The sequence below is a fragment of the Anolis carolinensis genome, chromosome 4 (assembly GCF_035594765.1).
Source record: "Anolis carolinensis isolate JA03-04 chromosome 4, rAnoCar3.1.pri, whole genome shotgun sequence".
NCBI classification, from domain to species: Eukaryota; Metazoa; Chordata; class Lepidosauria; order Squamata; family Dactyloidae; genus Anolis; species Anolis carolinensis.
The window spans coordinates 178,545,303-178,558,958 of record NC_085844.1 but is presented as its reverse complement, the minus strand read 5'-3'; positions in this window follow the sequence as shown (position 1 = coordinate 178,558,958).

The window sequence follows — 13,656 nt, the reverse complement described above, 5'->3', positions numbered from 1 at the left end:
TGGTACATATATGTTTTTTATTTCACAGCTAAGCCCATTTGCTTGCCCCACCTTTGATACTGTGAAGTGATATCCAATTTGTAAAAACTGTGCCAGTGCTGCTTCAAATCTTCATTGTCTGGGTGGGGATTTCCTGGAAAGAAAGACTGGAATCTATTTTACATCTATTCAGTAGTCTCTCCAGTTGGGAGGTTGTTTAGAAAAAACTGTCAATGCAAAAAAGATTTTCTGCTCAGGGGCCATGGGCTGACCGGGCAGGGATAATTTGACAGAATTGCTGTTAAATGTTCCAGTGATGAGAAACAAATACAAAGTATAGCTGTTGGGCGGGTTGGCAGATTTCACTCTTACTCCTTTGATAGTACAAAGGACACAAAGTGGAGACGAGACAACCATGAGGACAGTCGTGCAGAGAATGCTGCTGCCAAATCCTCTTGTTACCCAGATGAATTAACCTCAGAGCATTTCAATATACATAATCCACCCTGGCTTGTTATTAGCAAGACCCTTCCTTCTTCATTTGAGTGAATTTCCTGGAAGCTATGCTTTCAATAGTTTATGTCTTTCAGCCATTGCTCTGTAGTATCACCCAGTCTGTTGCTCTTTCTATTACGCTAGATTCATCGTTTTCTTTGGGTTCATCTGACCAACAAAGATACTAACATCAGTGCACTCATTTTCGTTGGGATACGATACATTTGCAGGTTTGAATACACCTGAAGAACTTGCTTTCATGATCAGTTGGCCTAAAACAGAATACTTTAAACCACTTCAACCCCTGGGTATCAAAGGACTTTTCTTTCCTCTCCTTTTTTTCTTAAAGCTTATAGAAAGAATCAAGTTTTTTGCTACCTCCAGCAAGTTTTTCCTGGGGTCCCCAACTTGGTGCTTTCCAAGCGTGTTAGACTATAATTCCTATAACATCACTAGCAGAATCAGTAATGCTACAAAGCTGGAGCATCAAGTTGGAGATAGCTGGAAATGGTAGCAACTGTACTAGCAGTTCAGAGATGATACCCACATTATTGTGTTAATTAAACTCTTGGAAGATCTTGAAGTTCTGTGTGATGGGATGCTCTAAAACCAAGGACCACAAGCACAACAGTGCACTCCATTATGCATTATGCAGCATCAATTTCAAAAATATTTCTTTGTTTAATCCTTGTCAACAGAATATATTAAGCACTGGCTACATGGACTTTCCAAACCTTGTAGAAATGAACATAGGTTGCACAGTAGTAGTGCAATTAGTACTGAATTAGTGCACGGTGACCTACAATTTAAGTTCAAGTTAGTGTTGATTTTGCCAGATTTGCAACATATACAGTCTAAAGAGTAGCACAGGTTTTGAAATGCATTTTGTGTTAAATGGAATTTATGCTTTGTCTTATAGAAGGGCAACCTTTCCTTTTGAAGATTTATCATGGATCCATTAAATGCAATATTCGCTCTATGTCTGCATTCCTCAGATTCTCTTGCTAATAGAAAATGTGTATCTCACAAAACACTGAACTTCATAATCAAGAATTTAAAAAAGTATACCAGTGAGTTATTTAAGACTAGCTAGTAATGAATTTTCCTTTTTCAAGAGATTAAATTACCAGAATTGGAATAACTCATGCTGGATTTCACCCCAGTTTAAAGCCTCTTTAGTAAATATGAGGATTTATTGTTATGTTGTGAGATGGACAAGAGAAAATACCGTATCCCTTGTTTACCATGTCCTATAGGACTCCACAGATGTCACTAAAAACTTGATTATAATCTTTCAGCACATCTCAATCCTTACGGACAATATCTGAGATTTGCAACTATGGGACTCACACATCCAGTTTAATTTAGGATTGCTACATCTCACAGCTTTTTTAAAAAAGCCCTACTCAACTTTAGTTAAAGGCAGTTTCCCATTTTCAGGTCCTCTTTTCTAATTTAAACCAATTCAAAAGTGACTAAAAGTCACGTCCAGTAAGGGGGGGAAAGGATTTGAGACATATTACTCACACAGCCTACAAAACAAATTTCAGCACAAATATTTTTCAGATTCCTCCTCCCTAAAACATGAAAGGGCCTGGGGGGTGTACGGGAGTCCTGGATACATTGTTCACTTTGCTCACCCCTGTGTTAAATTAAATATGCAATATATTACTGGTCCTCTTAATTTCTTCTTCCAAAGTAATCACACAACCTCAAAATAAAACACACAGATTTCTTCTTTCTGATGAGAGGAGCTTCTTTTGATCCAAAGTTTTGCTGAAAAATTCAACAGGTGCCTAATCTGACTGTGGTAGGAATTGTTCTTGTTTCCACACCTTCTGTTGCCTTCACAGATTTTTGCAAGGTTAGTAAAGCAAGACTTCATTTTGCGTTCTGATTTTTTTCCTAAGCAAGATTGATTTATATGTTAAATAATTATAGCCTTCAGCAGCGCTTTACAGAAGTCATACTGATGTGTCTGTAATTAGCTAGATCCTAAAAAAGATTAGTTACATTACTTACCAACCAGCCTTGGGTTCAGAGGGCTCTGAGGCACTGAATACATTCACAGAATTATTGCAGTAAGGATTTTGATTTGTTCCTACTTACCCTGGTTGTCTGTAAATGCTCAACATTACTCTAAAACTGACAGACAAGAGGTGACCTCACTGTTCACTCTTACTTCCAGCCTTCCTTGCTATTCAACTTGGCAATTTTCAGGTCTGCTTGATGTTCCCACCTTGTATTTTACATTCTACGTAAACGGATATTGCTGGTAATCACAAACTGAGATCTGACACTACTGTTTAACCCCTGAACTATTACCAACTCAGGTTGACTGGCTGCCTGGGTGCAACCAACCTACTCTGGACTACACCTGTACTGGATCACCATCAGGACATGACATTACCTGAAGCCTGACACCTTTCTTGGGTAAGAAGGCTAATTTTTATAATGCAACATAATTCAGTTCCTTATTCATTTGTTTTACTCTTGAGTAAATATTAATGCTACCAATTGTATAGTGGTTTTACTTTGTCAGTTGTTCCTGCGCGTGTGTGTGTGAGATGCAGACATGGTTGCAAATATTTCTCCAACAAAGACTGAATTCTTCCCATCAATCACTTTCTCCTGCAGTGGCTTCTTATTTCTTATCTTCATTCATTGTCCCATGTCTTGTTCTTTTTTTTCTGATGCAGGTGAAATATAATTTGCTGTTGCTTGTAAATATGAGTAGTATTAGAGTTGGATTATATAGAATGTATGAGGCTCTGCCACTGGATATTCTATTCAAAATGTTAAATTCTGGATATGAGGATGTATGAGTATTTCTAACATTTGTCAAGTCAAGAGGACAAGGAAATGAGAAAGTTCATCCCTGTACAATTGTTATCTTGTGTTTTTTTCTGTGTTATCTCATATATTTAGGGATTTGGAGACAAGATGTGCCTAACTGTTGGCCTGACAATATGGGCAGTATTTTAGCCACACATTTAATATTGATTGTCTCTAGGTAGTTTTCTTAAAGCACATTTATGTTCTCTGTCAAGAGCAAAAATTCACATTTCCAATTTCTTTTCTGTTCACATTTTGATTTCTTTCAAATATCTCTGTAGGATATGGAAGCTTGAAGAAAACAAGAGCTTTGAGGTCCCCATTGTACTGTGCATAATTGAGCACTGATTAATTTCCTTAGCAACCTTCTTCATAGCAACATCTGGAAAAACTAATGCTCAAGCAGAATATATGATACTTATTTACAAGTTAGTTTCAGTCTGGATGTTTAGATTTATTTTATTTAATAAAGGAAATGCAGATTTTGTGTTTAAAACCATAAGAGTCAGTAAGAAGTAATACAATGCTGATTCTAAATCTCTGTATGAAGCAGTTAATTAATTTTGTAGTATAAGGAATCTGTTGCAAATATACAGCACCTCACCCACTCATCACCATCTGCTATGGAGAATTAAATGTACAACTCAAAAATGAAATCCTACAGAGCTGGTGCAAAAAGGTCTTTGCTTGAATTTAAACAAGGCTGTGGAAACCAGCAAACATATTGCAAAAGATCATGAAAACAACAACAAATGTGTCCCTTTCGGCATCATTCTAACAGTCATGTTTCATATATTGGTTGTGTTGCAGTAACACCATTGACTTGATGCTGGTTTTTAAACTGCAAAATATTTGTTTCAGCATTTCAGAGTGGTAGCATGTAATTCCAAAAAAATTGAAACAGTATTTTTGAATTAAACCTATGATTGGCACAACAATATAAACAGGAATTTAACTAGATAACACTGGCCAACACACATTTTGATGCCTCACGTATTACACTTGTTTCTGGGTATATTTCACCTGTTGATTCCAAAAATGGAACCAGTTTACCCTATCAGCTCTAAAATAATAATAATTATTATTATTATAATTGTGCGGTTTTCTGGCATTGTATATTTCTGCCGCTTCTGTGACTGTTCATTTGTATTTTGATTCTGTAGCCCACTTGTCAATGGATGTCCAGAATTGGCAGCATCCACCGCTGTCCTTTTTATCCTGGGCGATGACCGAGCCAGTATAGACTTTGTTTTGGTTTGATTCTTCATAATGCTAATGGGTGAGGTGCTCTTAGTTCCACTCCTCAGCTGAGACCTCTCTGGCTTGGTTGGACCTGCCAGTAGTTACACTTCTGCCAGCACAGCTCTAAGCATCCTTGGAACAGTTAAGCCTCCCCCCCCCCCTCACCACGACAAGATGGCACCTACAAGGGGAATCCTTGCAGCCCAGGAGCAAGCCATCAGAACAAATGCAATTAAGGCCAAGATCAAAAAATCAGCTGATGACACAAAATGCAGACTGCAAGGAAGCTGATGAAACCATTGATCATATCCTCAGCTGCTGTAAGAAAATCGCAGACTACAAACAGAGGCACAACTATGTGGCCCAAATGATTCATTGGAATGTATGCCTCAAGTACCACCTCCCAGCAGTAAAGAACTGATGGGATCACAAACCTGCAAAGGTAATGGAAAATGAACATGCAAAGATACCGTGGGACTTTCGAATCCAGACTGACAGAGTTCTGGAACACAACACACCAGACCTCACGGTTGTGGAAAAGAAAAAGGTTTGGGTCATTGATGTCGCCATGCCAGGTGACAGTCGCATTGACAAAAAACAACAGGAAAAACTCAGCTGCTATCTGGACCTCAAGATTGAACTTCAAAGACTGGCAGAAACCAGTGCAGGTGGTCCTGGTGGTGATCTGCACATTGGGTGCCGCGCCAAACGATCTCACCTGGCATTTGGAAACAATAATCATGGACAAAATTACCAACTGCAAAAGGCCATCCTACTGGGATCTGCGCGCATCATCCGAAAATACATCACAGTCCTAAACACTTGGGAAGTGTTCGACTTGTGATTTTGTGATACGAAATCCAGCATATCTATCTGTTTGCTGTGTCATACAATGTTGTTGTGTCAATAATGATAATAATAATAATAATAATAATAATAATAATAATTACTTTTATTTCTTATCCACCTCTTCTCAGTGTGTGTTACAACATAGCTAAAACACGTAATCATCATAAACATTATATAAAATACACATAAAACCTTTTTCTATAAATACATATATTAAAATGGACAAAACAAAGATTAAAAGATAGTGAATGCAAGATGCAAGTTTAAAATTCATGATTAAAATTGCCTGCCAGAAGAGATAGGTCTTCAGATGTGCTTTAAATTCCAACAGCTCATTTTGTCAGATCTTTTCTGGCAGGTTTTCCACAGTCGTGGGGCAGCTGATTAAAAGGTCCTCTGGGTGAGTCACCAGTCAGATTCTGGCTGGTTGGAGTAGCCACCCCTCATAGGACCTAAGTGTGCAGGGTGGGTTGTATGGGAGAAGGCAATCCTGTAGGTAACCTGGACCCAAGCCATGTAAGACTTTAAAAGTCAAAAACAACTCTAGCTTTTGAGATACAGAACATATACTATGTATCAGTCTTCATCTGCTCACCCATAGAAAATCATGATAACCATATCTAAGAAACTAGCTCTGATGCGATCTATCCAATGCAATTTTCTAAATCAATGCCTCAAATAACCCCAAGAACAGGCATAAAAACCTAGACATCAGGAAACATTTTTTTGCTTGGGCTATGTAATCAAGTGGTTGTGATTTTCACCATGAAAATATTAATGCCATCATTAAAACATTAAAACAACTTAATTATTTTCAATATTACCATAGTATTTGTTTCCGTTGTGATGGACATGTTACCACATGTACATTGTAGACCACCCAAGAGCTGGAATAATTAAGAATGTTATAATTGGAATATTATGTCAGATATTCATCATTTCTTAGATTATATTTTAAAATTTTGATTGCTTTAACAATTCTTTTTTGCTAGAGATACTAAGTGTACTTTTAGAATAACAGAAATAATCAATTGTTACTTTTACATATCTGTGGAAAATTGAAAATTTTATATTAATAAGCTCAGTCATTAATAGAATACAGGATAAAATATGCTATGCATGTTAATAAATAATAAATTATGGTAGCTTCGATACATAGTGTTTCTCTAAATTTAACATTGTGGTCAGTCCAGCAAAAATTGGAGGAAAATAAAATGTGTTGGACACCACTATGTCTTTTTAAGAAAAAGATGCCTGATATGGCATTATTATGTAAGAAGCATATAATGTTGAATGACCAATTTGTTGCTATTTTATATTCAGACACTTTTTTAGGGGAAAATTATGTTTATGGATTCTTGTGTACTTTTAAATAATGTTCTTAAGACCTGTTGGTTGCTGATTCCTCTTGTGATAGCAAAGAAATGAATACTCCAAGAGTGAAAATACTAACGCTAAACATCCATCATTCAATGGCCTGAGGATATTTTTTGTTTTATCGGCACTTAAATGTTTATCTTACAGGCATCAACTTCATTACGATTATCTACCTACCTACCTATACTGTTACCTTAGTCTATCTATAACCCACGATTATGTCCTGTGTTTTCATTCCTATGTAAAACAAATAAAATCAATAAAATATTATTATAAAATATTTTGCTGTTTAAAATGTTTAAAGTTGTGAAAAAGCGTAACAATTTTATTTCAGAGTTGATGAAAAAATATGCATGCCTGCATATAGACCATGTCCCAGAATAAAGTATGGCCTACTGGTGGAGCCGAGAATGCTTACTTTATCTGCCAACATTACAGCATGAAATTTACCACAATGAAAAATGTACCAGTTGTTTATTCGTTCAGTCGCTTCCGACTCTTCGTGACATCATGGACCAGCCTACACCAGAGTTTCCTGTCAACCATCACCACCCCCAGCTCCTTTAAGGTCAAGCCAGTCTCTTCAAGGATATCATCCACCTATCTTGCCTTGGTCGGCCCCTCTTCTTTTTTCCTTCCATTTTCCCCAGCATCATGATCTTCTCCAAGCTTTCCTGTCTTCTCATGATGTGGCCAAAATAATTCAACTTTGCCTCTAATATCCTTCCCTCCAGTGAGCAGCCAGGCATTATTTCCTGGAGTATGAACTGGTTGGATCTTCTTGCGGTCCAAGGCACTCTCAGAATTTTCCTTCAACTCCACAGTTCAAAAGCATCTATCTTCCTTCACTCAGCCTTCCTTATGGTCCAGCTCTCGCATCCATAGGTCACTATGGGGAATACCATTGCTTTGACTATGCGGACCTTTGTTGCCAGTGTGATGTCTCTACTCTTCACTATTTTATTGAGGTTGGCCATTGCTCTCCTCCCAAGAAGTAAACGTCTTCTGATTTCCTGGCTGAGATCTGTGTCTGCAGTGATCTTCACATTTAGAAATATAAAGTCTGTCACTGCCTCCACATTTTCTCCCTCTATTTACCAGTTATCAATCAGTCTGGTTGCCATAATCATGGTAGTTGGAAACAATGTAATGTACAATAAAAGGTGTCCATTCAGCTTGTCAGTGCATTTTCCACTCTCATTCCATTTGCCATACATCCAACCTGAGTCCCCCTGGGGGAGAAGAGTGATATATATAAAATGAATAAATAAATAAATAAATTTTAGTAGTAATTCCTAGCTTGCATTTTCAAGTGTGGTTTTTCCTGAATCTGGAAGTAAGCTGTCTAGAACAGGTACCAAGCCATGATTAATCACCAATCTCCCAGGCTGGGAAAAGGGGAGATGATGCTATCATCTCCTCGAAAACAGAAAGTAATACCTCCAATGTGCTTATGTGGATGGTTAAAGAGGATTAATAAGAGCTTAAAACTCCCCAAAATGCTTTAACAGCATAATCAAGGCATGCCCTTTTGAAATCTTTTAAATTAGATGCTTGTTCTAAAATTGGAAGGAATGCCTCCTCATTGCTAGGTTACAGCTGAGCTTGCAGTTTTATTGCTAGAGCTGTCCTTTCTATTTTCTTCCTCTTTGTGTGATGCACAGCACCTGGAAACTACTTTAGTCTGCAGTTTATAGCATTTAGTCTATAACTACACAGGAGTGGTAAAAGGTGCTGCTGTTGAATAATGGATGGTAACTGTGGAAATGAGATGTTTGATATACTCTTAAAGAATGAATTATCATGTAGCATACAGAAAAAGAAGTGATTACTTTTCTAAAAATAATTCCAGAGATGGTGTCTTGTATGTGTAGTTTTTTTATTACAGAACACAGAATGCTCTGAACATAGTCAAGATGCAAATCCTAGTACTAGTTGGTGCTAATTCAAACAAGCCAGCAGGATCGGTGGAGATGGCTGTCAACATACCACACAACAGTGGTCCCTCAGAGTCCACACTGTGAAATGGGAATAAGTAGAGCTGCTGGTTGAATACTTCCACTGCTGTTGGCAGCAAAGTCTGGATGCTTTTCAAGATGTTGTAAATATTAATCATGCTGCGTGGGTGAACTAAGCAGCAACTTTCATTCCACTGAAATTAACAAGAAAATTACCTTGTGAGTGTGACCATTCCACATTGAATACTTGGCTAAATTGGGAGGTAAAGATAATATGCAGTAATCTGTAAAGATTCATTGAATCTCATTGAACACACGGATTTCTCTATAATGGTTGAGAATACACCCATTTATATCTATAGACTGTCTTTCAAGTTTTCACAAAATAAGAAATGTTAGGAATGTGGAATAGATTGTATTCTAAAACACAGCCTTATTAGTTTGCTTCAATATGGACCAGTATGTAAAAGGGATTTTGTAGCATCTTTGAGACTCACCTCCACGCCTCTGGTGCATTTGATAAAGTAGACAAGTCTATAAAACTTTATGCTACCATAAGCTTTTGGTTGGTCTCAAAGGTGATGCAAGATCTCTTTGCATAGAATAGGTTATAGTTTTCCTATGTTACCAAAAGAGGATGGCTGCAAGGCATGTGCCATGTCTTTTAAATGAACAAATGAAAACAACTCAAAAATTACATCTATAGATCATAGCAAGAGGCTGATTCCTCTTTTCAAATGCATCTCATGATCTTGTGAAAATATTACATAAATACAAATTTTGGCATTTTTCATATAGCAAAAATTGCTATTTTTAGTTTTGTGTTTAAAATGTGCCATTGTAGTTTGAGATGTGTTTTATAATTCTGTTTCCTCGAATTGTTGTCAGACCCTTTTGGAAGAACAAAAATTAGGAATTCATTTGTTATTTCTATGGGCAGTTGAATCCCTGTTGTACTTGTTTCCTTGCAGCAGGAGTCATTGTAGAGCAGGCCTATTCAGGAGTTCTATGTCATTGTTTAGTTGGACATAGCAGAAAACAAACATTACGAAGCACATGAGCTTCACCCACTTTATTCTTATTCTCACTACTCTATGTGTGTTGAGGACACTTATACAGCAACAACCCTTTTTGATCTACATACATCATAGGATGTGAAAATGCAGGGTGCAAACTGTAGACATTATATCTCAACACCAATACAGAGAAAGCAAGATAGATGACTAAAACTAGTAGGCTTATCATTGTTCAAACATTTGTTCATTAAAGCAGAATGCCTAAACAGGGCTTCTGTTTGGTGTCAATCCACCGATCGTTGCCTCTTGTTACTACCAGCATTCAGCTAATTATTGAAAGCACCAGGGTTATATTTGCCTCCTTCACTCTTGACAATAAATACAGTGGGCAAGTTTCACTTAGATAATCAAAATGAATACAGTGCTGACTTCACAGTAAGAGCAAACGGAATCATAGGGTTTGAAGAGACCACATGGTCCATCCAATCCCCTGCCATGCAGGGAAAGCACAATTGAAGCATCCCTAGAACTGTGCTCTCCCAGGTGTTTTGGACTTCAACTTCCAAAATCCCCAATCATTGCTCAAGGCAGCTGAGGCTCTAGGGTTTTGGAATCTCTAGTTAGATCCTCCCAAAGCAGCTTAAGAACATCTTGGCAAGCTTTAAAACAAATTCAAACAACAATAGTTTTTCAGATCTACATGCCCTCTTGAAGATAAAACTAGCTGAATATCACCATGGTAGTTATATAAATCTTTATTCCAAAATGATGATCATTATTTATTTATTTATTTGACCAGTCATATGACCATTTCAAAGTACAACACAAATAAAAACATGGCACAAAGGAGAATAGGACAGCAGCTGACCTTCTGTTTGCAGTCAAAATCTTATTTTCCTGATTCTTCTTTCAGGAAATGTGCTCAAGAAGATAGCTTTCAGGCAGGGCCGGCCCCACTCATGCGGCAGCTGACGCCGCCGCCTCGGGCGCAGGCCCGGGGGGGCGCCGTCAGGCTGGGCGGGAGGCGGGGCACCGCCCTGACGGTGCCCCGCCTCCCGCCCAGTGCGCCCTGGCCCGTCTGGCCTGCTTGAAAAGGCCAGACGGGCGAGCGGGAGTAGCGTGGGAGGCGGGGCCAGCTCTGACGCCGCTCCCCCCCCCCGCCCAGCGTGCCTTGGCCCCGCCTCCCACGCTGCGTGGGAGGCAGGGCCAAGGCACGCTGGGCGGGGGGGGAGCGGCGTCAGAGCTGGCTCCGCCTCCCACGCTACTCCCGCTCGCCCGTCTGGCCTTCCTAGAAGGCCAGAAAGCAGCGGAGGTCCCTCCAGGCCGCGATTGCGGCCTGGAGGGACCTCCGCTGCTTTCTGGCCTGGTAGGAAAGGCCAGACGGGCGAGCGGGAGTAGCGGAGGCGGAGCCAGCTCTGACGCCGCTCCCCCCCCCGCCCAGCGTGCCTTGGCCCCGCCTCCCACGCTGCGTGGGAGGCAGGGCCAAGGCACGCTGGGCGGGGGGGGGGAGCGGCGTCAGAGCTGGCTCCGCCTCCCACGCTACTCCCGCTCGCCCGTCTGGCCTTCCTAGAAGGCCAGAAAGCAGCGGAGGTCCCTCCAGGCCGCGATTGCGGCCTGGAGGGACCTCCGCTGCTTTCTGGCCTGGTAGGAAAGGCCAGACGGGCGAGCGGGAGTAGCGGAGGCGGAGCCAGCTCTGACGCCGCTCCCCCCCGCCCAGCGTGCCTTGGCCCTGCCTCGGGAGGCGGGGCCAAGGCACGCTGGGCGGGGGAGGAGCGGCGTCAGAGCTGGCTCCGCCTCCGCTACTCCCGCTCGCCCGTCTGGCCTTTCCTACCAGGCCAGAAAGCAGCGGAGGTCCCTCCAGGCCGCAATCGCGGCCTGGAGGGACCTCCGCTGCTTTCTGGCCTTCTAGGAAGGCCAGACGGGCGAGCGGGAGTAGCGTGGGAGGCGGAGCCAGCTCTGACGCCGCTCCCCCCCCCGCCCAGCGTGCCTTGGCCCTGCCTCCCACGCAGCGTGGGAGGCGGGGCCAAGGCACGCTGGGCGGGGGGGGAGCGGCGTCAGAGCTGGCTCCGCCTCCGCTACTCCCGCTCGCCCGTCTGGCCTTTCCTACCAGGCCAGAAAGCAGCGGAGGTCCCTCCAGGCCGCAATCGCGGCCTGGAGGGACCTCCGCTGCTTTCTGGCCTGCTAGGAAGGCCAGACGGGCGAGTGGGAGTAGCGTGGGAGGCGGGGCCAACTCTGGCCCCGCCCCCCCGCCCAGCGTGCCCTGGCCCCGCCTCCCACGCAGCGTGGGAGGCGGGGCCAGGGCACGCTGGGCGGGGGCGGGGCCAACTGTGGCCCCGCCCCCTCACTAATCGCCATGGCCCCGCCTCCCACGCAGCGTGGGAGGCGGGGCCAGGGCGCGGGAGGCGGGGCCGGTGGCGGGGGCGCTTTTCAGCACCCCCGCTTCCCATTAAAAATTATCTCCGGCCGGCCCTGCTTTCAGGATAAAAAGGCTTACTCTGATTATGATGAATCTTTCTTGTCCTTGCAAGAGGAATGTCAGAAGATCATTTCTGTTGGGGGACCTAAAATTAGATAGTAATTCATGTAAATATCTGTATCAAAGTTCAGTATATGCTGGGCAGTGAATCAAAAAATGTTCGATATCTTTCACTATTTGTTCTCCCCAAACACAAAATCTCTAATTTCTTGGGATGTTACAGTAGCAACCAGTTTGCATCATAATACCAAGCTGATCAAACCTGGCAATGGTATATATTCTTCTTAAGGGTAACTGAACTGGAATGGTCAGATAGTGTTCTAAATGAATATTCATTTTGTGGGAAACTAAAAACTTTGTGGCAGAAGACCTACCTATACTTGCTAGGTATTCCAAAATGGTTTGGTGATCCATTGCTGATGAAGTTATGTTCAGAATAAAGAGGAATTGCACATTAAGGGAAGTGGCTCGCAACACTATAAATGGTGAAGCGTTCTCACCTTTTGTATTTAAAGAGCTCTGAATCTACATATTGTATGAATGTGTTGTCTTACTCAAGCCTCATTTTCATTTTCCATGTCCATTTTATCGGAATGGAGGTATTGCTCATTGACCATAGCCATGGTACTAAATGGAACCTGCATATGTACTTCCTGAAGCTACCTCAGAGTAAGTTCTAAGTAAACGTGTTATTTATCTGTACATCTGATGCTGAAAATCAACAGCAATGATGACTTTTATGCACTTCTTGTGAGGCTCCCAAAGGCATCTAAAATGCTAAAAATAATCCATCTTAATTGAAGTAAGCTACAAAACAATTCTTGAACCTTTAAGAACGAAATACACACCAATTTGTCACAAATATATATATGAAAAATAGCTACTATATTGAAACAAGTTTTTCATTGCAGAACTGTGTAATAGTTACTGTTTCCAACAATCTATTTTTATTTTATTTTGTTATGCATAGTCCATCTCTATTTACAGTACAACATAGCATGCAAATAAATTAAAGTATTCATCATCATAAAGGTCACAGTATGATATAGGACTAAATCCAATTGCTAGACCAGCTAGAGTTCATCCTTGTACTCTATGTAGGAACCAAATTTCCATTGATTCATTGATTTGCTCTAGTGGGGACCATGAACTGAATTTCGGACAGAAGCCATAGCCTAAAATATTCTTTTGAGTTAGCAGCTTTGGTAGTTTAAGTAAAAAAAGAGTGACCTGTGGAAACCTCCCCTCACAGTGATTTTTAAAGATGAATGCAGCCAGCCACAAGAAATAGTGCAATAATGTTAAGTGAAGCACCGTTAGATATACATAAGAAGGCCTGCTGTTACCTTAAAAACATTCCTTAGAGCCTGTTTAAAATGACCAGACATCTTTTCTTATGGAATAGAAACAACATTTGACAGACCTCAGG